This window comes from Rhinolophus sinicus, linkage group LG07 (genome assembly GCF_036562045.2).
Source record: "Rhinolophus sinicus isolate RSC01 linkage group LG07, ASM3656204v1, whole genome shotgun sequence".
NCBI classification, from domain to species: Eukaryota; Metazoa; Chordata; class Mammalia; order Chiroptera; family Rhinolophidae; genus Rhinolophus; species Rhinolophus sinicus.
In genome coordinates, this window is record NC_133757.1 from 97,316,907 (window position 1) to 97,342,159 (window position 25,253).

Genomic DNA, 25,253 nt, shown 5'->3' on the forward strand with positions numbered 1-25,253 from the left:
GCAGTCAGCCGATATCCTGCACAGGTGGCATTTCCTTTCCAAAGTGCTCAGCAGATGCAGGGCTGCCCTGGTTCCTGTGAAATACTTCCTTTCCCGGCCGTCTTTCTGGCCGCCAGATAAGTGAGTGGCTCCCTCATCTGATGGTCCCAAAGCTGATGGCAGGACCTGGGTGACAGCCCCATTACAGTCCAGTTGGAGTGGGAAGTGTGGGTGTACATGTCTGACTTTGCAGAGACTCTTGTTTCTGCACCCTTGGGGACTAGCATGAGTCTGGCTGTCTGCCTGTTGCAATAAGTAATGACTGACGACTGACAATTTCAGGCCCAGGAGACCATGAAATGGGGAATTCCAAGAGAGGACTGATCCCAAAGGGTGGGCAGATGTGAGAGCAATGGGGAGCTGAAGGGCAGCAGCAAGAAGGCTTGAGAGAGTAAGTAGACGAGAACATGCCCACCAAAAGGGCATCTTAGGGAAAGGGAAATTTGCATATACTGACCCAGCCCAGGATGAGGCAAGACTTCTCTGAAAGGCCGTTTCCTCAGGCAAGATTGTACCAAATGCCTCCTAGAGGAATAGAAGCTTCCTCAGGCAGAGGTTTCCTGGATGCTGTGTGAACACACCTTGAGCTCCTCTGTCCCTGGCTTTCCATTTCTACCCAGTTGCATATGCCTGCAAGCTGGGGACGACTTCAGTGTATGTGTGTAGCTCACCCCGACCTGGGTGACCAGCTTCCCTGGCCTCTGTAGCACCCTGATCAGTGCTCTGCACACAGTAAGCAGTTCATAGACTGCCTGATGGAGAGTTAAGAGCACTGGTTTTGAAGTCACAGACCTGAGTCTGCATCTGGGCTCTGGCCTTCCAGCCTGGGCCCTTCGGCAGGTTCCCGACGACATCACACGGCTGATGTGGGGATTATGAGGGCTCATGAGCACAGGGCACTGGCACACTTCCTGGCACGTAAGTACTGGCAGCTATTCCACATTTGACCAGTGTGCCTTACGTGGCAAGTAGACCCATCAAAGGGCTGACTGGAAGGAATGCTCAGAGGCCGTTTAGTCTACCCCCTTGTTTGGCAGAATGGGAACCTGAAGTCCAGAGAGAGAAAGTCACCTGGTCAAGACGGCAAGGTCAGTGTCCAGTTGTAGAAACGCAGTCTTGGGGACAGAACCAGCTTGGCACAGGCTGGCACTCTGGGACCCATTTTTCCCAATGCTCCTGGTTTCTTCCCCCTCCTGGTTGCATGCTCCTGCTCCAATCTCAATTTGAGCTCACCATTCTGTCTTGCTAAAGCCACCTGCACCCCCACGCCTGGCAGATCAGCTTTATCTCCACATAGACCTTTGTATCCCCCCCAAATGCTCAGGTCTACCCACTGGAATTGTCCGATTAGCTGCTCCTAAATTCTAAGCACTTGCTGGCCTCCTGAGCTGGACCTTTTATCTCCACTGGAGTCACTAGACTGCTGTCCCTTTAAAGTTTCTTTAAAGCATTGACTTCCCGCCCCCTGACAGCACCCAGCAGCTGGAATGTGAGCGGTGTCTTCCCCTCCAACCAGGACAGCCTCACCTGCTCTCCTCAGCATCCATTGCCACTCACCCGCATTTCTACAACCTCCTGGAGGTCCAGGCCAGACTCACCAGACCCAGGATCATTCGCAGGGCCAGGGTCCAGCACAGGTAGGAAAGGAAGACGTTCTGCTTGCTTCTTTCAAGATCCGCGTGTCCAACTTGTCCTACTTGACAAGCCGTCCTTCCTCCCTCATCCTGTTCTGCTCCCTTCCTCCTTCACTACTCCCATTCTTTGGGTGTTCACACAGCAGCCCTACTTAGTCTGCACAATTTATAAACAAAGTGCCCATTTGTAGTCTGTCGGAAAAAATATCAAAGCTATAAGCCCAGTGTTGCTTACACACCGCTTCTGTCAGCAGGTAGAGCCGACACGTGTTTTTCGAAATATTAGTGGATGTTCTTTCATCTATTAGTTTATTATTTTGCTCCTGACCCACATTCAAGCCACTGCCACAGGGAAGCAGAAAGTAGAATCAAGAGAACTTTCTAGGCTTAGACCAGACAATGTGGATCAACTGAGAGAAATGCTGTGAGTCAGTCTGGGCAGATGGACTCAGGAGGTCTCACTGAGAGTCCATGGCCCAGAGTGCAGCAGGAGCCGTGTGACCCCTGCACCCGTGAGGTGGCCCAGGAAAGGAATCCCACATCGAGCCCGGAGCAGGCGGGACAGCCACCTTCTCCCCTTGGGAGTTAACTGGAAGCCAAGCCTTGCCATGCCAGCAGCCCCAAACCTTCCTGATTTGATGTAATAGGATGAAAGCCATCAATGCTCTTTGCACAAGGGCTGCTCATGTCCACAGAAGCTTCATGCAAGCTCAGGGATCTCAGGCTCCATGAAAGTCATCACGGGTCCCTGCTCTCCAAGAGTTTGGTCACAGCTGCAGCAACTCGTGCAGGGATATGACAGCTGTGGGGAGAGGGGCTCCACCCAGGGCTGTGCACCTCCCCTCTTTCCCACCAAGCACACAGTAGGGTCACCGGGTCACCAGGGCCAATTCTGCCAGGCTCAGTACTCGGGGAAGCCCAGGTCATTCACTACTTGTCCCTGCTCAGCAAAGCCAGATGCAGACAGGGGCCTGCGCTGCAGTTTGGCACTGAGATATTCTGCCCATCAGTCAGTGGTGTGCTGGGCACAGCTTGTGCTGGTTTATAAGAGTCAATTGTTAAACTGGGGAGAATGTTCTGAGCTGTTTGTTAAGCACCCCATTATTCAAAATTAAACCATACAAAATTAAAATTACATAAAATTAAATTATATAAAGTATAATTAAATGAATATATTAAAAACAAAGATAAAAAACACTCAAACCTCTTCCTAGTATTTATGTCTTACTATTATCTCTGCTCGTGACGTTTACTTCAATTGCATCTGTATGGTGGAAATTCTATATAATGGAGTCTACTGCATGCCTGTTCCCAAATTCCTGTTCAGCCAACTCATGTTTGCAGCTTAAAATTGGCAATGGTGGGTGTGTTTACACCACAGGAATAGGCAAGTGCTACAAATAAGGGATTCATTAGTTTCGTTGATTTTCCAGAGTTAATAAAGTGATGGAAAAATGTTAATAATGTAGATTAAATAGAAAAAGGTGTCCTGTTTGCAGCTGTGAATAGCACACACAAAAAATTGAGGACTTTTTTTGAATAATTAAAAACTATTATCCAATTTAACAAAGAAGTTGGTCACCTCACTGACTAATGAGTGCAGTTCCAACACGTCCTTGCTGTCTCGCTTTTGTCTCACTTCTTAACATACATGACAATATCAGTTAAAATTCATGCCAACACCATATTTGTGTATCAATTGCAACCACAGCTTGACAATAGATACAAATGTTTGGCAAAAGTCAACAAAACCATTCTATGGATAATCAGTTAGATACCTGGTATTTATAATAAAGGATATTGTATATTTTGTTATCATTTGTAAATTGTGTTATGCATTTTTTATACTGGTAAAAATTTATAATAAACTTATGCATGTACATGTGTATATATGTTTCCCAGAAAGCTGGTTGTTAAACATTTACCAGAATACCACTGCTCTCAGTCTAGAAGATACCTATCTTAACCCAACACCTCTCCCACTGCACTGACAGGAGTCAGGGAATTCATCAAACAGACAGACAGATACCACAAAATGGCAATGATTCCTTTTCTATGTTAACGTGTAGGAAAGGAAACTTCAGCCTCTCCCATACAGCCACACAAATAAAATCATGAAATGGGTTATTACTTTTGATCCTGTCTTCAAGTGAAATACTTTTTAAAATAAAATTAATTAATTTTATTTTTAGAAGTCTGATTGTATTATAGAAATGGGAGGAATAAAAAGTCTTAAAGTGAAATAATTATATATAATCTTTGTAACAATACAAGGTGGACACTCTGTGAAAATAGACAGTTGAAACTGAGGCTATTTATGTAGCTAAATAGACTCACAGCTGAATATTTCACCATAGATTGGCCCCCTTGCTAAAATTTAAAAAATAAGGAATTGTTCTGTGTTTTGTACATAGAAAGGGAACAAATTCTTACTGAGCACGTACACCATGCATCAAGCTCTTCCAAATACGTTGTCCTGTTTTTGGTCACCCATTAATTTCTTGATGCTTCCCAAAAGATTTGAGGCCACTTATACAAATAAATATGAAACAACAGGAGAGAAAAATAGATGAAGAAATCAGACCTAAGGGTAATTTCGGTCAGAAAAGCAAATTTGAGGGTAAAGCTGGTAACAGAAATTCAGACCATAAGGTGGGGCGACCCACCCGCTAATGATTAGATGCAAATTGGGCTCCAAGTGTCCTGGAGTCCAAACAGAAAGTGGGAAATTGTCTGTTTGAAGAGTCTGTATCCATAAGACATCCATTGCTTAGGGTGGTCCTGAGTGGAATGGTGGGCGGTTGTCTCAATGGCGTGGCAGCAGCGATGCCACAGGGAGTGTCCTGCCTTGTCTCTTCCAGCAGCTGTCAGCATGAGCCTAGGAGGGCACGCCCTTTCCAAGAAAGGGCACCCCAGCCTGATTCTGGAATGCGGTCCCTGAATACCCGAAGCTTTGAGATCCAGACACGCAGCTCTCAGACTGACTAACTCCACACAGTGGGGACACCCAACATATCTAAATTCAGGTTTCTCAGTCTTATTAAACTCATTTCCTCTTTTGAGAAACATAAAGTTACACTCTCCCTTTTCGAGATTTCAAAATAAATGTTGTGCATATAAATACTACGGAAGCTACACTGTGAAATGTGCCTTTTCAAATTACAAAGACCCCACTGGTGATTGTTACATGGAGAAACAAATAGCATCTAGAGGGAAATAGTGTGGACTCTTCAGTTTCAACTCACCTAAAAATTAGGGCTGTAGGGTTTAATTCTTATAACCCTCAACAAAGAAAGAAATAAGACTGAAGGGTACAAGTAAACATGAGGTAGGTAAGGCGCCAGTATAGAGTGAGGTCAAGCGATTGTTCTTTCATGGAGACATCTGGTGAGTTGCCGAAGGTCACAGAGCCACACACAGGCAGGACTGAACCTTGAACTCAGGCCCTCTGGTCATAAAGGCAAGCATTTAACCCCTACACCACAGGACCTCTCAGCCATGGCTGCTTTGTCTGACTCCTGTGTCCAAGTTCTTTCCACGCCCTCATACTCACAACACACTGAGAGAAAACATCAAATTATCCTTACTAATTACTGCACTTAGTGATTCCACATATTTTGGGGTTAGTGGATCCTTTTGGGAATCTGATGAAAGCCGTACACACTCCTTGCAGAAAGGTGTGCACACCCATAAAAGCTCGCATACACGTTCAGGGAGCCCATGGGCTGCATGAACTCAGCAGGGGTGCGTGGTCAGAGGTCAGAACTCCTGCCTTCATCCATGAGACACAGAGCATGTCGTACCCTTGCAGACACCACGTGAACATATGCAAACATTCCCTGTTTTTGAGCGATGCTGAGAGTCAGGGCCTTCTCACATTTTGTACCTCCAGTGCCTCACTTGCCTCACCCTGGTCCTGGCCCAGCAGCCCGGGTATCAAGATGTGCAGAGGCCAGGCGAGTGGTAATGACAAGGCACCCAATAGAAGCATCAGCCTTTTGTGAGGAGGCACCCATGAGCCACACAGTGGCCTGTGGAGAGTGAGGGACCATGGCAGGGCCTCTTCTATGCCTCAGGCTCCGTGCTCTTATTCAATTTAGTTCTCACATCTGTGCTTGGAGTTACACACGACTGTTCCCATTTTACAAAGAGCTAGGTCATTGGCTCAACCCCCCATCACCCCAGCTGGCAAGTGGTACAGCCAGGTCCCGTGCACAGTTGGCTGGCCCCAAGGCCCAGCACCTTCCTCTGGCCCACACCACCTTGCAGGGGCCAGAACACACCAGGACAGAGTGACACACCACCGCCCTCTTCAAAGGCCCCTGTTAAAACAACAGGGAAGTGATGGCACTGGAGCTCATTGTGGCTAAGAGTGACCATTAAATCTGACATGCGTTTCCTCCTTCAAGCTTTCTCCCTCATGTCTTCATCTTCAATTGCATTCAAGAATGTGTCCTCCTTTCTCTCACTCAAGAACCATTTCACAGGGAGCCCACCCTGTGCCAGGCACTGTTCTGGGTGCTGGGACCCAGAGATGAATAAAGGGAGGGTCTGGTCCCTGTCCTGGAGGAGTTCAGGTCCAGAGGGGCAGCAGATATGAAAACAGATAGCCCCTAAGCCTGTTCTTGGGGACACAAGGATGAATTTGGGCACTGGCGACAGAAGAGAAGACACTGGCACTGGTCCTGAGCATTAGAACAAATGATACTTGCCCAGATGCACAAGTGGGGAAGGGACCGCAGGCAGAGGAGCCAGCAGGGCATGGCCTAGTGCGGTCCAGAGCAGTAAGTGGCTGGTGTAGTCAAAGGGTACAGGTCGGCAGTGGGGGGAGAGGAGATGTGACAAGAAAGGTAGTTTCGGTTTAATGGTAATCATCGCTCTTTAGTTTTGATCTTCATCTAAGGGTTGTGATTTTCATCTAAGCGCTGCCTTCCTGCAGCTTCATAGTTCTTTCTTCTTTCTCTCCTGCTTCCGAAGTGTTTCTATAATCTGGTTGAGACATTCCTTTGAACAAGGGCGCACCTGCTCTGCCAGGCCCGTGGGGTGTGTGTGTGTGGGGGGGGGGCGGGGCCCGGAGGGGGTATCAGGCTTCTCTGTCTCCCTGTCATCTCTCCACACACCTGACTTTCACAAGCATGGATGCTGGCCCCTTGTGCCCTCATCTGGCTGCTGCAGATTCGAGGGCAGCAGAGAAGGCTCCCAAGGCCAGGTTGTCACTCAAGCAGGAGCTGGCCCTTGGAGTCCTGCTGTAGGTCCCTAAGGCCACAGCTTTGCCCAGAGAGGGAAGTGTTTTCTAGCACAACTCACAGGTGCTTGTCTGGCCACAGATTCCATGGGGATGGTTGAACCCAGAGGACGGCAGATTCCACCTGGGTATTCTATGCAGGGTCCGGGACCCCACTTGCCTCCATTCTTAGCCTCTACTTCCTAACCTAGGAGGGGTCGTGTTTGGGTAGCTGGGCATGCATTTGGAGGCCCAAGAGCCTGATCCAACCAGTGAACTCTGCTCAGCCGATAGAAGGTGGGGCATTTGGCCCTAAACCCCCTGACGCAGAGTGAGGGCTCAAAACATGCGTGATGAATGAGAAAACAAATGAATGATGAGAAATACTTCGACGAGAGGGAAATAGCGAGCTTTCCAGGAATAAGGTGGGGAGTGGGCGAGAGAATGGTAGACAATGTAAAAGACCTGATATGTTCTAGAATGTTCAAAGAGAGGGTGGAGATCACTGGGCCATGGTTGCTCGTTTTTCTCAAGCTCAGATTTTGACCACTTCTGCTCTAAGACAGGACGAGTATACATTTATTTTTGGCTTTTTAATTTGGAATAATTTTAGGTTTACAGAAAAATTAGAAAGATAGTATCCCCTTCGCTCAGTTTCCCCTAATGTTAACATCTTACTGTACCATGGTACATTTCCCAGAACTAAGAAATTCACATTGGTACAATGATATTAATTAAACTCCAGGCTTTATTCAGATTTCACCTATTTTTCACTAATGACTTTTTGCTGTTGTTCCAGGATCCAACCCAACTCAGAATGTGAATTCTGGATTTAGTTGCCATATCTCTTTACTCTCCTCTGCTGTGTGACACTTTGCCCACCTTTCCTCATTTTTTCCTGACCTTGACAATTTCAAATTGTCAGACTAGGCTGTCCCTCAATTTGGTTTTGCCTGATGTTTTCTCATGACTAGACTGGGGTTATGCATTTGGGGAAAGAATAGCACAGCTGTGAAGTACTTTTCTCACAGCATTGCAGCAGAAGTTGTGCAATGCACGACTGACCCCTGAAGATGTTACCCCGATCGCCTGCTGACGGTGATGTCTGCCAGGATTCTCCACTACAGAGTTTGTTTTTCCCTTCCCATAACTCAAATCTAGTCCTCACTCAAGGTGAGGGGAATCCAGCTCTTATCCAGGAAATAGAAGTATCCACACATGGATCACGTGGAATTCTTGTCTATAACTATGGAAGCACCATGATGACAAGTCTTTAGTTTCTTGGTAATGTGGTTAGTTGAGGGTGAAAGCAGTGGCCGATTAGAAAATGACTGGAAAGTTTGTCAAAACCCTAGAATTTAAAAAATCCTCCCAAGATATGTTATCAACTGTTCTTCCCCTTTTGCAGTTGGCCAAATTGATACCTTAGCCAAAAAGAGCAGCATTAAACCTATTCCATCTCCCCACCCCTGAATGCCTGAAAAATGGAAAACCTTATTCAAAAACAAACAAAACAAAAGCAACAACCAATCATTTACCTTCAGCCAGACACTCCCCACATATCACTGCTGGCCTCTATCAGCTCTGCCTTGTAGATACCATTACCCTCCGTTATAGAGAGGCTGGGTAACTTGCCTGGAGCCTCCACAACTGGCACGTGTGTGCCCACCCATACCCCTGGCCCACAGCCTTCTCTGTCTTTCCTCTGTGGCACATTCATTGCCGTTTCCAACTGTAAAAGCCCAGGAAGCAGACTCTCCCCAGGAGAGATGAAGTTTTATAAATAAATAAAAAAAACTCTCTAAAATAGAAACGAAACAACAACGGGACAATCTATTCACAGCTGTGGCTCAGATCACATTAACATCTTCTCTCTCCATCGATAACATCCATAGTGAGGTTCCTGCCTGCTCTTCCAACTACGGGCCCCAGAGCACTGTTTGTACGGTTTAAGGAAATGAGATGATCAAGAAGGCGGAAGATGCAGGCTTACCTTGGCAACACTCAGTGGCTTTTCACCATAGCTCTTCGAATCCCAGCGCCCTTGTGGTACAGTGGCCTTCTAATTACAACCAGTAACACCTGATGCAATCCTAAGGGAAAAGCCCATGCCAGCCGTCTCAATTAGTTCACGTAGCTCGTGGCTTCCTGCCCAGGCAAAAAGGTAGCAGGTTCCCCGGTCTGTGGTCAGAGCTGCACCAGCCCGCCCCCAAGGAGCCCCGCCCCTTCTGAGCACTTCAAAACCCTCCATGGGCTCATTGGGTCCAGTGAGTGCCGCTGCCCCAGAACAGCCTGTGAGGAAGGACCACGAGCAGCTGGTCTTTCTCTGTCCCTAGGCCACACTGGTCCCAATACCCCTGTGCCACCAGAATGTTTTCTCATGGGGTTTTGGTTTACCAACATGGATGGTGTTTTTCCTCCATGAGCCTGGCCGAATTAGTAAACCTTCAAGCTAACTCTACCAGGTATTTTGCTCTCCTTGCAGCATTTGTCGGCAAGACAAGAAAGAGCTGGGCCTCTGCTGCCTGGTGCCATCTATATGAGCCAGGGCCACCATGCTCTCAGCCTTGTTGATTTCGTTTCGTTTTCCAAATAGTGCTGATAATACCTGGCCCGTGAGATGCTATGAGAATGAATGATAGAATGGGTCTGAGAAACGGGCACAGAATTGATTTTCAATAAATGCTATTTCCCCATTTCTTTGTTTGTTTTTTATATCACTCTAGTTGATTCTGCTCTCAGAGCCTCTTCCATGTGCTACTTCACTATGAAAACTCAGAGGAGAGAAGAATGATGGAATCAATGGGGAAAGGACCCTAACATCTTAAGTGGTAAGATGTTGTTTTGGACTCTACCATCCAAGGGAACAACAGGACCAAGATGATTGCTGAGATGACCTCAGGAGACTTTCTGGTCCAGCTAGACAGGTGAGCCACTGGTCACCTGCTTTCAAATCCATGGACCACAGGGAGCCAATGGTGGGCTCCCTCCTGCCTTTGTGTCTGGGAACCTTGGGGGGGGGTGGAATTCAGACAGGCCTGCTTCTACCCCTGGCCTGGGACCACAGTCCACAGTCTCAGTTTCCTCATGGAGTTTCTTTCCACAGATTTTAGGACTAAGACAATACTTGCTGTGACTTCCTGGTAAGAAAGAGCTATTTGATAGATGTCATAGCAACAGAGTTCTTGGGTTCTAAGTCGCCTTGGAAACACTCTGCTTCATTTCCCCAAAAGGTTTTGTGAGAATAAATGGATTGATGTATAAAAATTATCTATTACAGTATTTAGAATTTAGTAAACCCCAAATAAGCGGTAGCTGATGTGACTATGCCTAATCTAAGTCCTGAATCTGATCTTTAAAACTGCTTTGTCTTTTTCTATCCTTGGTAGCAAAGGGCCCAGAACAGTGTCTCGAGCCGGCTGTGCTCAGTGAATCATAGCTATTATTAGTTTATCATTACGCCTCCTGACACCTGAGTGTTAGACCTATGCATTAAACACAAGTTGAAAGAATCCCAAACTTCTTAAACTTATAATTTGACAAGTTATTGATTTGAGATGAGATTATTTAGTCTTGTTATTTCAATTCGATTATTATAATAAACTTCTGTAAATGTCTGCTCTGTGGTAAGCACACACTAGAGCTGGGGGTAGAGATATAAACCCTCCACTGAGGGACTCAACGTAAGGAGCCTGGGAAGGGGGTCCAGTAGATAATTAGAACAGGGCATGGTAAGTGAAGCCATGGAAACCTCCACAAGACACTATATTAGAACAGGACAGGGGCAGTAACTCCTTCAGGGATTGTTGGGGGAAGTCACCAAGGAGACAGCCTTGAACCTGATTTGTGACTAAGAATCTTACAAACTCTTAGAAGCAAACACCTAAGTAGAACTTTTTACTGAACAAGGAACCAGTTATGCTGACTGAATTATATCTAATGTTTTTATTACTAGGGACTAAATAAGTGACCTTTGGACAACTATTACATACTTGGACCTGAGGATACAGAGAATATAGTGGGGAGCAGGACATCCACCTCCCAAAGGAGACAATCCATTTTCCTCTGACTCTGGCTCATCTATTTAAGGTCGGAGCGAAAGGGGAATATGACAGTTTGCAGGGAGAAGAGGTTCAGGGCAAGCTGGCCTTTGTGTGTTCTGGAAAAAAACCCTCATCTTTCTGTCCACCTCTAACAGACAGGGGTTGGGGGGGGGGGGACAAAAAAAACCAAAAATGGATTTCAGCAGTCACTCAGAAAAGAACAAGGAAATGACTTTGCTCTTGGGTTGCAGATGTCTGAGCAGAAGTGAAAGTTAATTTCAGCCATTTTCATCGTCACAGAGTCATAGAATCCATAAGAAAGGCAGAAGGGAGGGGGAAAGACCCAGGGGAGAAGATGGGAAGTACTGAGATGTGTTAGGTGAGAAAAGGGGTGTCCTTTTTAGACACTTTTGTTAGAGAACCCCAGTGAGAGCTCTCAGGGCTGCACTGAGACTAGACCCCAGCACTGAAACCCCCAGTTCAGTGTTCTGCCTCACTGGCTTCCTCTTTATTTTTGCACATTTGAGGTAACTTATGCAAAATTCAGAGCTCTCCTTCCATGTGTGTTTACCAACCTCTGACACCAGTACATTTCTGATCCAAATCAGAAGCTGTGGGCAATAGAATATTTGAGCGGAAGACACATTCAGATAACCCAGTCCAAGGAATGGTGGTGTAAGAAGTTGACCAATTTCCATCTAAAGAAAATAAGAATATAACTAGACAAAGTTGTCAAAACCAACCATTTTAGGGCACCAGAAAATGACCAAAGGCAGACAAAAAATTGAGAAGTCTTTAATCTTGAAAAACTGCTGTTGCATCCAAATGGCCATGAATCTGTGGTCTTCTTGCGTAGGGGTTCTATCCCGCCCCCACCCCTTAGCTTGGGTGATGAGAATCACAGGTTTTTCAGGGGAATATTTAGCTTGTTTTGAGGGCTGTTAGTGAAAATCAGCAGCTTTATCAGCTGGAGGTGACAGATTTGGTCTGGAATGGGGAGATGAAAACCTGTACCGTTACGTTACGGGTCATGGAATCAGTTCTCTACAGAAAGTGTAAAACTGCAGCTTTACCAGCTTAACCTCTTAACAGTTATAACCTCTGTTCAGAGGGGGTAGATGAGCACCCAGAAATGCAACAGGGGAAATCCTAGAAGTTAAAGAGCCATGAAAGGGCTGTGATAATAAACTACCCATACACCCGTGACTGACTTCTAAAATATGCTTGAGTCACTGAGATCTGAGAGAGTGTAGCAAAAAACGGAAGCCAAGTGAAATTGTAGGACTTACTATAGATGTGAATTTATTCCTCCAACCACACAACTTGGGCAGCAGCAAGTGGAAGGTTTGCATGTTCAGGGGGTCTGAGCATAACCTCTGTCCAAATAATTGCCTGACCATTAAACACTACAGAAACAAGTGATACCCTTAGAAAACAAGACAAAAAAACAAAGTAAAATACTAAAAATAAAAACTTCAAAGTGATATCAGTGGCTAGACACCATGGAGGAGACCAACTTTGCATTTAAAGTGCAGATAGGTTAGTAAAACAAGTAACAACTTTCAGGAAAATAAAACACAATTCAAAGTCACTACAGTGTCCAATTTTCAACTAGAAATTACTAGACATACAAAGACACAGGAAACTATGACGAGAAGAAGTCAACAGGTTCTGATTCCAAGCTATTATAGTTATGTTCAAGGAAATAAAGCAGAATATGCTCAAAGAACTAAAAGAATTTATGTTAACAATGAGTCAACAGAAAGGGAATCTCATCTGAGAAATGGAAACTATAAAAAAGAATCAAATGGAATTTCTAGAGCTGAAAATGACAAAAACTAACATTAAAAATTCACTAGAGGGTGGCTGGATGGCTCAGTTAGTTACAGTGCGAGCTCTGAACAATAGGGATGCCGGTTCGATTCCCACATGGGCCAGCGAGCTGCACCCTCCATAACTAGATTGAAGTCAATGAGTTGCCGCTGAGCTGCCAGAGGAGTGGCTGGATGGATCAGTTGGTTAGAGCGCCAGCTCTTGACAACAAGGTTGCCAGTTCAATTCCCACATGGGATGGTGGGCTGCACCCCCTGCAACTAAGATTGAAAATGGTGGGGCCGGCCTGGTGGCTCAGGCGGTTGGAGCTCCATGCTCCTAACTCCGAAGACTGCTGGTTTGATTCCCACATGGGCCAGTGGGCTCTCAACCACAAGGCTGCCAGTTCGATTCCTCGACTCCCGCAAGGGATGGTGGGCAGCACCCCTTGCAACTAAAGATTAAACACGGCGCCTTGAGCTGAGCTGCCACTGAGCTCCCAAATGGCTCAGTTGGTTGGAGTGCGTCCTCTCAACCACAAGGTTGCCGGTTCGACTCCCGCAAGGGATGGTGGGCTGCGCCTCCGGCAACTAGCAACGCAACTGGACCTGGAGCTGAGCTGCGCCCTCCACAACTAAGACTGAAAGGACAACAACTTGAAGCTGAACTCTCCACAACTAAGATTGAAAGGACAACAACTTGACTTGGAAAAGAGTCCTGGAAGTACACCTGTTCCCCAATAAAGTCCTGCTCCCCTTCCCCAATAAAATCTTTAAAAAAAATGAAAAAAAAATGGCGACTGGACTTGGAGTTGAGCTGCACCCTCCACCACTAGGTGTCTTGGCTATTTGTGGAGCTACCCCAGGCCTGGGACTGGTGGCACCAATCCTCAGTTTACAATGTGGGCTCTTCCACACGCCTTCAGGTCCAGTACATGCAGTGAACAACAGTGGATGGCTTTGTAGCTCCTACCAGGTAGTCCCCAGCCAGTCACAGGCTGTGGCTGACCTGGGCCTACACCAGAGCCTCTCCCAAGAGGCCCTAGAACCAACATACTTGGAGGTTGGCTTCAGACCACAGCAGGGCAGAGCACCGCCCAGTTAGCCCCACAAGGGGCACACACAGAGGATGTTCTCAACAGGCACCAGAGTCTGCTGGGGTGAATCCCACTCAGTGGTGTAAGCCTCACACACAATAACCCATAAGCTGTGGACGTGGCCAAACCTCACAAGTAAAAATTGGTAGTTACAAAATAGTCATGGGCATGCAAAGTAAACCATAGAGAATATAGTCAATGATAGGGTAATGACTATGTATAGAGCTAGGGGGGTACTAGACTAGTCAGGGGGATCACATCTTAAATTATATATATATATATATATATATATATATATATATATATATATATATATATATATATTATGTAGGGTTCCTTAAGTACACTTAACTGTGTACAACACAGTATATATATATATATATATATATATATATATATATATATATATATATATATATATATAAACACTGTGTTGTACACCTGAAATTAATATAAAATAATATTGCATGTCAACTGTAATTGATAAATTTAAAAGGGGGGAAGGGTAGGGGAATAAGAGGCCCAAATTTCCAGGTATAAAACAAATAAGTCATGGGGATGTAATGTACAGCATGGGGAATGTAGTTAATAATATTGTGATAATGCTGTGATGGCATAGTATGGTGTCAGATGGTGGCTGGACTTATGGTGATCACTTCTTTAGGTATATAAATGTTGAATAACTATGATGTACCCCTGAAACTAATATAATGTTGTATGTTAGCTATATTTTTAATACAAATCTGAAAAAAAAATTACTAGATACTAGGTTCCACAGCAGATCTGCGATGGCAGAAGAAAGAAGCTGTGAATTTGAAGATATAGCAATGAAAGTTATCTAATTCAAAGAAGGAGAGTAAAAAGAGTTAAGAAAAATGAACAGCCTTAGAGACCTGCCAGACAATGTAAAGTGTTCAAATATAAATGTAACAGAAGTCCCACAGGAGAAGAGAAAAAGGCACTTGAAGAAAAGAGATAACTTACTTGAAGAAAAAAATAGTTGAAAATTCCCCAATGTTAGTGAGTAACATTGACTTCAAGAGGCCACGCTATGGTCTGAATGTCTGTGTCCTCCCCCCCCCCCTCCACCATTCATATGTTGAAACCTAATGTGATGGGTTAGGAGGTGGGGCCTTTGGGAAATGATTATTAGGTCGTGAAAGTACAGCCTCAAGTAGGTTGGATAGAAATAAAATCTCTCAGTTCTGCTTGTCTGGAAAAGAATTAGAATTAGTGTCCTTATAAAACAGGCCTCCTTCTCCCATCCACCACGTGAAGTTAGAGCAAAAAGATAGCCAATTAGGAAGCAGATCCTAACCAGACACCAAATCTGCTGGCACCTTGATCTTGAACTTGCAGTCTCCAAAACAGTGGAAAATAAATTTTTGCTGTTGATAAGCCACCCAGTCTATGCTATTTTGTTACAACAGCGCAAACGGACTAGGATTGGTCAAGAGACTTAAGGAACCCTACATAAGCTAAACACAAAGAGAACCAAACCTCGACAGCATGGTCCAAACACTAAAAATCAAAGAAAAGACATAATCTTGCAAGCAGCAAGAGAAGAAATGATGCATCACATTTATGGCAACAATACAATTAATGGTTGACATCTCATAGGAAAAACTGGTGCCTGGAAGGTAGTGAAATGATATATTTAGAGTGCTAAATGAATAATAAAAAGAGAACTGTCACCTAAGAATTCACTGTCTGATAAAACTATCCTTCAAAAATGGAGTTGATAATAAATATTTTTCCAGATAAACAAAACTGGACAGAATTTGACTTATACGACACAAAAAACTAAAGGAAGTCTTCTGGCTGAAAGAAAATGATACCAGATGACAACCAGTTCACAGAAAGGAATGAAACGCCCTAGGAACGTCAAGCATATAGGTAAATAAAAACATACATAACAATATAAATACTGGGGGTGCCAAACAATGTATACACATTTTAAGAGATGTTATCTATGTATTACTTTTCAAAGTTGAATTGACTTATGTAGCAATGTGTAGTATGACGTTCCCTCAAAAGATGGCGTTAATCAAACGAATGCTAGCGTCATTCATTGTATTACAATTTTAATACAGTTTTTTCCTTTTTAAAAACGTGTATACATTTTTTCGGCACTCTCTGTCTATATTATCTTTTATTCTCTTAATCTTTTAAAACCACATGATTGCTCAAAGCAGAAATTATAACGTCATACTGTGGGGTTATAACCCATAGAAATCCATTTGACAATAGTAGCACAGGAGGCATGACAAATAGAGCAATAGTAGTACAAAGTTTATTTTTTTCACTAAAAAATCAGTATTAATTTAAAGTAGATTGTGGTAAGTTGAAGATGCTTATTGTAATCCCTAGAGCAGCCACCAAAGAAAAAAGTTCAAAGAAACTTAGTTGAAAAGTAAAGAGGAGACGTGATCTCAGCAAGTTAGCACACTAGGAAGTCCCAATGCTTGTTCCTCCCACAATAAAAGCCCCAAACAACAAAAGTAACAAATAAAGAACTACAGACAGATGAAAATAGGGCCGTGATTGCTCTGCAATGCAACGATGGACTTGCTGCAGCACAGTGGAGAACAAAATCCAAGGATAGCTTCATAGAAAAGCATAAGAACTCTCTTACCTGGATCACCCTACCCCCCAGTCCTAAATAGCTTGGTTCCAAGAGGGACCCTCTCCACGTGACCTCCTCTCCCCATAGACATCCAAAGCTTTCACCACTGATGACTCCAACAGTGTTTGCTGGTGCTGACCCCAGCTGACCCCAGGACTCTCCCTTGGATCACCCAATTTTATTTTATTGTTGGTATTTATAATTAGCTAAAGTTAACATTGTTGGTTGGTTTACTTAATTGTTATTGCCTGTCTTTGCTCACTACAATGCAGGTACGCCCCACAAGGATGGGCCTTATCGTCTTGTCCATTGCTCTATCCCTGGCCCCTTAAATAGTTCTTAGCACATCCATGGTGCTCAGTCATAGTTATTGAATAATTGAAGAAATTTCCATCTGGGTCATATCATCCCTATTTTATAGGGTTAAGAGAGGGAAAGAGGTTTGTTCAAGGCTGCAAGCTGGCGAGCAGTAACCCAAGGATGAGGTGCCAAGTATCCTGACCCACAGTCCAGTCTTCTTTTTGTTCCAACACTTGGCCTCTTAGAAAACTCTTCCCTGATTTCCATTCCACAATCCCACTAATGACTGGTTGGAGTTGAGAGCAGATGTTCTGGGAGCTTCAAACCCTGAAGGCTGAGCTGCCACAAATCAGACTTTTGCAGTCGTTTAAGGAGATCAGCAATGTCTGCAGCTTGGCAACTCTAGGCCCTCTCCAGACCTCCCGAGGGGCCACCCTTGCCTGCTGGGGCCCACTGCTGGTGAGTCATGGCTGAGTCAGCGGAAGCTCTTTCCGGGCTGAGTGCCCAGGGGCCTGGGCTCACACAAGGCAGTAGCTGAAACTGAGTTTGAGCTGGTCACTCAGTGGACACAGACTACGGCCCAGGAGCACAAAGAAATAGGTACGGGCTAGGGCGGGGGATAGGGAGGCACGGTGGCTATAAGGGCTGGGACCTGAAGAATTCTCCTCAGTGAGGAAGAGGAGGCTCCAGAAGACCTTGGAGCCCCTTAATTCACTGGGATCAGGGCCCAAACATCTCCCACCACTACCTGAAATACTTCACTTTAACTTCATTTACAGATGGCCCTGTTACCTTGTTCCAAAAAAGGACTGCAGTCTACCTAAAAAGATGCACACCTACAATACCCCAAAAGAAAACATTTTTAAGTCGATGGAGGGTGATGAGTCAAAGGGGTGAATAAGAGTAGAAAAGTAAGATGGAGCCAAGAGTGAGAAGAGGAGGCCCCAAGCCTGTCATGAAGTCCTTCCTACTTGCTAAGGAGGGTCACACACTTGGCTCTGAGTTTTCTAGAACCCAGAATGAAGAGCATAGCACCACATCTCAAGAATCAGTGTCCACAAGAGAAAAGCCAGCTGCTCAAAGAAGCCTAGTTCTCCTGAGGCTGAGGTCCCAGAAAAGTCCATCCAATGCCCCAGAGTGGTCTGGTGGGTCACGGCGTAAGGTAGGACATAATCTGTCCCCATGCTCCTCACAAAAGCTCAGGGCTGCTTTCTGTAGTGCACCATGGTCAGTTCAGGTCCCACCAAAACGTGGCAAGGCCCAGAGTAAACAGAGCAGGCAGAGGAATCAACAGAGCCGCCTTTGAAGCCCCTGTCAGCCTTGGGTGCTGGGTGATACAGGCCATGGGCAAATCATTTTAGTTCTCTCGGCTTCAATTCCCTCATCTACGAAAACAAAATAATACTCTCACAGAATTTCTATAAGGATTAGAAAAATTATATTGTCATTGTTATGGACTGAATGTTCGTATCCTCCCAAAATTCCTATGTTGAAATGTGATGGTATTAGGAGGTGGGCATTTGGGAGGTGTTTAGTCATGAGGGTGGAGCCCTTGTGATGGGATTAGTGCCCTTACCACAAGCAACACAAGAGAAAGCATTTCTTTCTTTCCCATGTGAGGACACAAGGAAAAGGTAGTTTGTCGGGAAATAACCAGGAAGTGGCGCTCTCACCAGGCACCGGATCTGCAGCACCTTGATCTCCGACTTCCAGCCTCCAGAACTGTGAGAAATAAATGTTGAAGCCACCCGGTTTGTGGTATTCTGTTGTAGCAGCCCTAAATGACTAAGAGAGGCACCCATATATTTTAAGCTATAGTCATTAAAACAGTGTGGTATTGGTTGATTCAGGAGTAGACAACTAGGTCAAAAGAATTGAAAGAATAATGTATATATATATGGAAATAAAGTGTATTGAAATGTTGCCATTTTCAACTCGTGGAGAAAGGATAAATAATTCTATAAATGGTGTTGGAGTACTTGGGCATCCATAGAGAAAAAAAATAAATTATGCTCGTATATTTATGAGTATAGCATGCTCGTAAATATACGCCAGGTATATTTACGGTCTATACCTGAGGTAGCATTCTCCCCCACCGCACACACCAACTCAGACCATCTGGACTTGGCTTGGTTAATAAAGGGCAAATGGGTCCTACTGGTTGGGATGTAAATGGTTACATCACTATAGGGAGGAAAATTTGTCAGTATCCAGCCAAGAGGAAAAGGCCCAGTCACGCATGAGGTCACCTGTAGGGACCTATGTTGGAGAAGCACAGGTAAAGGAGGATCACACTGCACTCCTGTGACTGGAACGATGGCAGTGCCCATCAGGAAGGGCGTGGGTCACTGACGTGGCTCAGATCCACGTGTATCAATATCAAGCGCCTACTGGAAAAAGGCACGTTGCAGGACAGTACATGCAGGATTACACCGCTAGGGAAAAATGCAAGTGAACAAAATGAAACTGTGTGTGTCCGCTTTATATAATCATGGGTATAGAAGGAAAACCACGAATAAGGACAACACACCCCAAACTCATAGCAGTGACTATTTCTGGGGAAGTGGGGAAGGGCAGTGGCTGGTCAAAAGGGATTTAGCCTTACCTGTAATATTCTAATCTTTTAAAAAGAAGAGTCAATTTAGTTACAATTAATATACTTTTTAGGACGATAGACAGTATGGAAAAACTTAGAAGCAAATATGCTGAAATAATAATAGTTCGTTATGGGTGGTGGGAATATGAACGATTGTTCTTTTCTTTTTGAACTTTTTGATTTTTCCTTCTTTTTCAAATGCCCCATATCTGCAAAGAAATGGGACAAAAACTAAAACCAAAGGCTCCAAAACTTTTGTCCCTGGACTATCCCAGGAATGGGGCTGTGTGGTGAGCAAACAGCCCAGGGGCTGGCAGGGCCAGGCCCAGAGTCAGCGGTGAGAAGACCCAGGCTCCCTTGGTCTCTCCAGCTTCAGTTCTTCTCCTCTTAGGCCTCCCAAGAGGTGAGTCTTTACTGCTTTGCCCTCACAGCACCCTCCCCCCTGGCCCTTTTCTTTCCCACAGACTCTGGCCTTGCCTCAGCCCTGGCCTCCACATTTCAGCCCAGTCTTCCAGGCAGCACACACAAGAGACTTTCTGGCCTATCCAGGGCCTAAAGCCAGAGGGGCCTAGATTCTCACTGCCTTGCTCAAGCCATCGGGAAGGACTAATGTGCCACAGAAATGAATTCAAGGCCCAGAAATGCACTGAGACCGGTCTTCCCTTGCTCTGCCCCCACTTGGTGCACACACACTCCAGATACTCAGGGGTAAACACCTCAGCTTGCCTGGGCCTTGGGGAAAGGTGGGGCAAGTCGTGGAATTTCCCCAAGTGGTATCTGATGATTTTACGCACCTTGCTCTGGAGCCCAAAGCTGGAGGGGGATGACAAGTTCTGGCAGGTGACCAGCTTCCCATGTGAGCTGCGGACACACCAGGGGAAGTGACCTCTGTCTCACCTCAGCCTCTTCATCTGCAGAAAAAAACATTGCAAAGTTTGCCCGTTGCTGACAAAGAACATGGAGTAATCTATTATTACCCTGTGTTAGCTCCTTAGGAAAGAGGAGGGATCACACAGGCCCATTCATGATGGGGAGAGATCCTGTCTTGTTTTTTTGTAAGTCAGTGTAGGAGGGCCAGTGGTGGCCAGATCACATCTGAGGTGAACTAGGGGGTCCCTTTCAAGCTCCTTCCTAGGATGGGAGAGGACAAATGGCCCAGCTCTCAAACTACACACCCCATCGCCAGCTGCCCATCTAGAACATTCCTGGCATCCCTGGCTTGTGTCCCTCCCCTTTCTTCTTTAGCAAAGGAAACAGCACAAGAGTTTATAAGAATGTGTGCTCACTCATTTGTTCATTTGCTCGCTTATACATGCATCATTGACTAGGTACCTGCTATGTCCCAGCCCTGGGTGGGGCACTGGGGACATTTTCAGGACTGGAAATGAATGAGACACCCTCCCTGGTCTCACAGGGCTTGGACTCTAGAAGGAAAGACAGAAAAGAGATCGGGGACCTCAGGGTTAAGTGTTAGAGTAGCAGTTCGCCCCAGGTGAGATATGAGAGAACACTCATTATAGTTAGAGGAGTAGTTATTGGGAGGAGGAGAGAGGGAACTAGAATCAATACATTTAAGGGAAGGTTAGAGAATCTATGTATTCTAGGACCTGCAAATAGGTACATTTGATCAGATTTATTAAACATTTCTCTACTCTCTTCTAACACTTAATTCAATCACACAACAATTATCTAGCCCAGAACCTAGTATTTTTCAGGCCCAAGTACTAGATGTATTGGTGTTGGCCTGTTTATATGTGAATGGCTTTTTAAAACTTAATACTGCTTCTGATTGCAAGAAGGCTTTTATAAAGACAGAGTTCAGATGGACTATAACGTTCAAAATATGGATCGTAACTGTATTTTAAACAGCTTCTGTCTGATTTCTTTTTTGCCTCCATCTGATTTCTTTAGATTCTGAAGTCCCAAGGCCTGAGCTGTTTGTATGGCTGGATTTCAGGGTAAGAAGGGTCAATTGGGGAAGGGGTGGAGGTTGAGAGGATTTTATACAGTCACTAAGATGCTATTCTCTCCCAACTGCCAACAGTTGATTTTCCCCCCTTAGAAAACAGTTTTCCCCCCTTAGAAAACTTCAAAGATAATCCAACCCTTTCAGTGCCATAGGCCCTGACTTGCAAGGATGCAGAAATGCCCATGGGGGAATCTGGCTCAGAAAACTGAAGTCAGCTCTAAGGAGAAGACGGTGGGTCCTATAGAGAGAAGGCACGATTAGGATGTCCTGAGGTAGGGATGTGCCATGAGTGGGGCCCAGCTGAAGAATTCTTAATCCCAGGCTGACCTGGCGCTTCCTGCAACAGCTCGACCACCCAGGCTTTCGTGGACCAAGGCCTCTATGAGAGGGCAGGGGGAAGAGTCCCAGTAGTCCTTCCTGGCAATGTCCTGTTCACTTACACATGGTCTGGACTCCAGGCCACTGGGGAAGAATCTCTTAGTCCATTGGGACAGCTCTAACAAAATACCATAGATTGAGTGGCTTATAAACAACAGAAATTTATTTCTCACAGTTCTGGAGGATGGAAGTCCAAGATCAAAGCACCAGCAGATTTGGTGTCTGGTGAGAGACACCAGATTTGGTGTCTGATTCATAGTTGGCACCTTCTCCCTGTGTCCTCACATGGCGGAAGAGAAAAGGGAGCTCTCTGGGGTCTCTTTATAAGGGCACTAACCTATTCATGAGGGCGCCATCCTGAAGACCTAATCACATCCCAAAGGCCCCACCTAATAGCATCACCTTTAGGGGTTAGGATTTCAACATATGAATTTGGGGCAGGGGGACACATTCAGACCATAGCACTCATTCTCGACATATCCCTTCTCTTTTCTTCCTCCCACCCCTCCTCTTCCTCCTCTTCTCCTCTCCCTGCTTCCTGTCCACCCCCCTGCCTCCTTCTTCCCTCCCTCCCTCTCACTGTTTCCCTCTTGCTCTCTCTTTCCTTCTCATAAGCCTATGGTATCATCCCCAACAACCATTTTCAATGAGGGCTGATTCTGCTTGCTAAACATTTTGATCTGATCATGAAACATAAACCTAAAAGTGATTCATCCGGGGGTCCTGCAGACGTGATTTCTCTGTGCGTTCATCAGTCTGTCATCTGTACGTTGGTTTCTCTCATCCCAAAGTGCATTGAATAAGCCCATGTCTGTGTGCCTGCATCTATTTTTCTTTTTCTGTGTGCTGCCAGTTCTCTCTGTGAACCAGAAACAGTCATAGTCATAAGATGTTCGTCGGTAGAATGGCAGCCAACCGTGCTGAAATGGCTGGCTGCAGCCCCGTCAGGAAGTGCTCTGAGACTGTGCCTGAAAACGTTGGCTGAACCATGGGGGCATGTTTGTCTGCTCCATGCTCCATCCTGTTTGCTTGGTGTCAGGTTCCAAACAGAGCTACCTCGTGTCCAAAGGAGACAAATAAGGCAGCTAAGATGTTTGGGGATCCTGCCAGCTTGATTGTTCAATATTTGCTCACACTGCATTCGACTAGAATGCACCACAGGCACACTCCATTTCAAGTGGTGCACAAGGAGTTGGCTCCCAAGACATGGTAAGAAACGTCATTTATTGGGTGCCTACTGCGTGTCAAATGTTACATCAGGCATTTTATAGGCATTAATTCTAACACTCACAACAACCCAGAGTGGGAGGTATTGTTACCCTCAAGGGGTGAGTGAGGAAACTGAGGCTCAAAAGGGTGAGATATTTGCCGAGAGCAGCGCAATAACAAATGACAGAGCCAGGACTAGACCCAAGATCCCCAAAGCCTGACCTGTGTACTGTAATCATAGTTGGCCCTTGAACAACATGGGTTTGAACTGCACAGGTCTACTCTTACATGGATTTTTTTCAATAAATACTGTAAGTGTATTTTCTCTTTATCATTTTCTTAATATTTTCTCTCTAGCTTACTTTATTGTAAGAATACTGTATATAATACATATAACATGCAAAATATGTGTTAATTGGCTGTTTGTTACCACTAAAACAGGGAGGTAGTTAAGTTTGGGGGGAATCAAAATTATACGAGGGGTGGCCAGTTGGCTCAGTGGTTAGAGCACGGTGCTCATAATACCAAGGTCATCGTTTTGACTCCTACATGGGCCAGTGAGCTGCTCCCTCCACAACTAGATTAAAAACAACGACTTGACACACGGTTCCCCAATATTCCTAATTAAAACCCCCCCACAAACTTATACTTGGATTTCCGACTGTGTGGAGGGTCAGTGCCCCTAACCCCCCCCATCCCCATTCCCATTCCCATTCCCATTCCCACCCCTAACCTCCACCCCTCATGTTGTTCAGGTCAACTGTACTTCCTCCCCATGTCACTCTATGGTCAGGGTGGGAGGGAGAAAAAGTGTGTATCCCATTTGCTTTAACATCTATGGGGAAAGGCGGTTTGAATTGATTTTAGGAGAGCAGTTGAGTATAGGGGAGATTCAGTCCCCCAGTTAGGCAGTTGCGTACTTGGGGTAGAATTCCTGGAAAGGGGCTGAATATGGAGATCCACAGACGGGCTTCCCCTAGAATTCCCTCCCCAGTGCTGTGTGATGGACAAGCACACCTCTAAAGTCCGTAATTGTGGTCTAGATTTTCTTAGTGATAGAGTGTTTAAGTTCGACTTCATCCCTGTTTGCCACAACTTCTCCTGACACGCATCCCTGTTCTAACGTATCATCAGAGGTCGGCTGGTTGGAAATGGAAAGGATAAACTCATTAGCAGCAGATGTTGGCTCAGCCACTAGGGGCGCTGTTCAGTTCGTGAAGCAATTGGGCATCTCTGCGTTCACTTCCACAAAGGGCAGAGTTCTACCTTACGCCCTAGATTTCCTCATCCTGCCTGCGGGTTTGGGACCACCTCACCCTGCCCTGCCCTCTACCACACACACACCCTATGTAAAGTAGGGCAGAGAACAAAGAGGCTCTCGTCCAGGATATTGCGGTGTGGTCTTGTTCAGAGTCTCACGGATGGCTCTCAGCGCAGGCTCAGGACAAGCCCACCAGACTCTTTCTGTCGGTCCATCTAGTTTTGACCTCTTGCTGGCCCAGATTTATAGTATCTGCCAGATACTCCCACTTATCGTGTTTCCCGGAAAATAAGACCTAGCCGGACAATCAGCTCTCATGCATCTTATTTTATTATAAGACCGGGTCTTATATTAATTTTTGCTCCAAAAGACACGTGAGAGCTAATTGTCCAGCTAGGTCTTATTTTCTGGGAAATGCGGCAGCAGTTTCTTATCCTGCCTCCTGCCACCACTCAACATGATAGATTTGTTTAGTGGGTGGGAAGTATCATGGAATCATGGGTCAGAAGATGCCATAGCTTGACCCTCTCATGCCAGTGGTGAGGAAACCATCCACCAGGAAAAGTGATTTGACAAAGGTCTAATTAATAACAAAATCTGGACTGGAACCTGGATCTCCTGGTTCCCATTCAGCACTCTTTCCATTGTTCAAAGGAGCCTGGCTTCTTGGGTGGGATGACACTTAGAAGAATCTAGAAGGCTCTTTCTTGCCCATCAGGGCTGCTTCACTGTGGTTGTTAGTGGCATCATTTCTGGTTTCCTTAAAATGCTGTGCATGCCTGTGAAGGCCTCCTTCCAGTTGTCACCAGAATGTGCTGGTCTTGGGCCTGGAAATACTCTCTATAGCATCTTCTAGATGATGATTCCTACAAGTGTCCACAAGATAAAAGGGCAAACTCTGCAGGAGATGCCACTATGGAGAGGAGAGTGATTCAAATGGTAATAGCTCATATTTATGTGCAGCAGGCGGTGTCTTTTCTTTCTTAAATAAACCAGCAAGCCAAGTCTATAATCAGGTCCACCCGTAACATTTGAGAGGTCCAAAGCAAACACATAAATGGAGGCC

The 25,253-nt window shown here is 45.4% G+C and overlaps 1 protein-coding gene and 1 long non-coding RNA gene across 3 annotated transcripts in view; one reads left to right on the forward strand and one right to left on the reverse strand.

Annotated features, from left to right (window-relative positions):
* Nucleotides 1-9,082, reverse strand: part of BLK (BLK proto-oncogene, Src family tyrosine kinase) — a 50,277-nt gene extending 41,195 nt beyond the window's left edge. The window contains exon 1 of the mRNA XM_074338724.1: nucleotides 8,891-9,082. The gene's annotated coding sequence lies outside the window, so the exon portion shown is untranslated. The remainder of the gene's footprint in view (nucleotides 1-8,890) is intronic.
* Nucleotides 9,083-9,180: 98 nt separating this feature from the next.
* LOC141572823 (uncharacterized) lies at nucleotides 9,181-15,870 on the forward strand. Of its 2 annotated transcripts, none has more exons than XR_012498313.1 (3): nucleotides 9,181-9,362; nucleotides 9,624-9,824; nucleotides 15,609-15,870. It is a non-coding gene; the product is annotated as an uncharacterized LOC141572823 (long non-coding RNA). The 2 variants fall into 2 exon arrangements; XR_012498314.1 differs by lacking the exon at nucleotides 15,609-15,870 and adding an exon at nucleotides 10,853-13,944.
* Nucleotides 15,871-25,253: the final 9,383 nt, after the last annotated feature.